This window comes from Triticum urartu, chromosome 6A (genome assembly GCF_056163025.1).
Source record: "Triticum urartu cultivar PI428250 chromosome 6A, HENAU_Tu73, whole genome shotgun sequence".
Lineage (NCBI taxonomy): Eukaryota > Viridiplantae > Streptophyta > Magnoliopsida > Poales > Poaceae > Triticum > Triticum urartu.
The window spans coordinates 500,835,969-500,838,964 of record NC_141878.1 but is presented as its reverse complement, the minus strand read 5'-3'; the positions used below and the strand labels follow the sequence as shown (position 1 = coordinate 500,838,964).

The 2,996-nt window shown below is 51.2% G+C and overlaps 1 pseudogene; it reads left to right on the top strand.

Moving 5' to 3' along the window:
- Positions 1 to 185: 185 nt before the first annotated feature.
- Positions 186 to 1,546, top strand: LOC147965890 (uncharacterized; annotated as a pseudogene).
- The last annotated feature ends 1,450 nt before the right edge of the window (positions 1,547 to 2,996 follow it).

Below are 2,996 nucleotides of genomic sequence, written 5' to 3'. Positions count from 1 at the left end.
GGTGGCGATGAGGACTTGCCGCGCTTGAACGTGGTGGCGAGTCTCCAGGGTTGGCGCGGCGGAGAGGAGTAGTGGAGTGGTCTCTGATACCAGGATGTTAGGGTACCAATCGATCTATAATTCAATCACAGATACAACTCGAATTCAGATACAATCAGCCAAGCTGTTCTTATGAGGGAAAGGCGATGAGGAAAAGAGCCACCGCCGATCTGATCCTACTGGATGCCTTCCTCGACTCGCTTGTGGGTGTAAGTAGGTGGCGACCCCAGATCAACCCTAGCGAGTCCAGTCCGGCCCAACGAACCTCCTGTTGGGCTGTATGCCGCGGGCCGGCCTGCTGGCGTTGCGCCTTGGTGTGTAGCCCTGCATTCCACTCGGTTTGGTCGCCGTGGCAGGCTGCTGACCTGGCGCTGCCACGGTGTCTGGCTCCTGTGTAGTTGGGGCGCTGACAGGAATCGCCCTGGCCGGACCTCCCGCCGGAGCTGCTGGGCCTGGTGCTCTCGCGCACGCCGTCCCACTCCGACCGCGTCCACCTCCGGGCGGTCTGCCGCTCGTGGCGCTCCAGCGCGCAGCTGCAGCCACCGCCCCCGCTGCTACCGTGGTTCGCCTTCCGCGACGGCACCTTCCTCAGCCTCGCCGACGGCACGGTCCGCCGCCTGCCCGTCCCCGGTTACGACGACGTCTCCTACCGCGTGTCCACCGGCAGCATGTTCTTCCTGGTGCACCGGCACGGCCATCAAGAAGGCAGGTGGTGCTCCCTGATGGACCCTTTCCCCGGGGAGATCACCCCTCTCCCGATCAACCCCGACCACCTGGACCTCCGGAATTTACGAGACATCCGCAAGGTGGTGCCCGGTCGCGTCCTCGCCGTCTTGACCAGAACCAAGAGGAACTCCAAGAACGTCACGTCTTCGCCGGCGGGCCACAGGGGACCATGACCATGGAGTGGGCGCCGCCTGTGAACAGCCATGCCGCCGACATTGCGACCTTCCAAGGGAAGCTCTACGTCCTCACCGCAGAACGCGATCATCAGCCGGAGCTCCATGTCCTGGACGTCGGCGACGAGGGCATCAGGTCCGTCCAATGCATCCCGGGCACGCCAAGGGATGATGGAGAGGTGTATCAGTTCTACTACTACCTCGTCCCGTCGGGCCGCCGGCTGCTGCTGGTGAGACGGATCGCCGACGCGGAACCCGTAGGCATGACGCGCTTCGACGTCTTCCAGGCGGTGGACCTGAGCGGCGGCGGCCGTGGACGGTGGATCAGGGTCGACACACTGATGGGGCACGCTCTCTTTGTCAGCCAAAGCTGCTCGCGCTCGGTGCTTGCCGACGGCCAGGCGTGCGGGGGAGCTCGAGAAGACTGCATCTACTTCATGAGCGAGCTGGTCGGAATCGGTAACATTCCTCAGGATTTTCTCCACTCCGGCGTGTACAACATGAAGGATCGGACGGTGGCGCGGCTGCCCTCGGAGACATCGGCATTGTCGGTTGCTGGATTATGGGGCCCGTGGTCTCCAACGTGGCTTTTCCCGCCCGAAGTTTGAGTTCAGCTACGTGTGTTGGTAGTTGCCGCGCAACCTAGCTAGGTTAAACATACACTATAGTTCAACAGTTTTGCTAAAGCACATCTAGATGTGTCATAAGTATTGCACATCTAAGTCCTATATCATTGATCTTACATTAAGATTTCTGTGGGTGTTTTTTTTCTCTTTATGCTTGATTCACTCATTTGGATGTGCAATAACTAGAGCACATCTAGATGTGCATAGTTCAAATCCAACTTTGTATTGGGACGATGACCTCCTCCCCCAGCTTTATTTTAATAGAAAGAGCAGATCGTTGATTAAATAAAATGAGTCAATTGGCATTCCCTTCAAAGAGAAAAAAAAGTTGTACCTCCAATGACCAATCTATAATAAGTGTGTCCCAGGTCTGAACTAAGGTTGTACCCAGCTTAGTTTAAAACTGCAGCACTTATTTTAGATATGAGGAAATAGTAGATTTTTCTCTTGAACACTGTATATATGTATCTGATAGTTTGAAGAGAACGAGATCCTCTGATGTACTAAAAACTACCGTTGAGGGACGTACTTCACGTTTCACCGTTCGCTAATCATCCAACGGCAGCAAGTGGAAACGGGAAAACATAAAGCACATTCAGCCCACAAGAACGATCTAGCCCAGTCCAATGGAACGGGAGAGGGAAAACATGTCCATAGACGAAAAAGGGTGTGAGCACTGTAAAACGGCGCCAGACAGATGAAAAAAAGGCGCGTTCCATGAAGGAATCAATCACTGGAGGGATGAGTTGCTCTGCTTTTTAATCTTGGGAGTATGTCTCATTATTCTGTCGCTAAATTGAAATTGGCTGATCTTCCATATCAGATTGCCTCGACATAGATCAAACCTCTATCATGAGATTGCTTTGAAATTCATCAATCTTCCATTACTTCACTCAGGTTTAGTTCATCTCTTTTGCCTATAGTACAGTGATTTTTAATTTAGTGATATCAACCATAGTTCACTTCACTCAACTTATTTAATCTCATTTGCCCACTGACTTTATTAGAATGGTTCCATTGATCTGCTCTCAAAATTCAGTTTAGTTCTGCTCCCGGTTAAGTTCACATTGATAATTTAATTGATCTCCTTTGCCACCTGCACTACAGAAGAATGATTCATAATTCACTGATATATATGCTCACAAAATGGACAGAATCAGTTATATGCTCTTTCTGTTGGTAGAAAAGAGAGAGAGAGAGAGAGAGAGAGAGAGAGAGAGAGAGAGTTTAAATACTCCATCCCACATCACAAATGGACAGAATCAATTATATTTATATGCACTTTCTGTTAGTGGAGTAGAAAAGAGAGAGAGGGTTTAAATACTCCATCCCATATCACAAATGGCTAGAATCAATTATATCTATATGCTCTTTCTGCTAGTAGAAAAGAGAGAACAAATTTAAATACAGGGGGGCAGCCCCTAGCACCTCG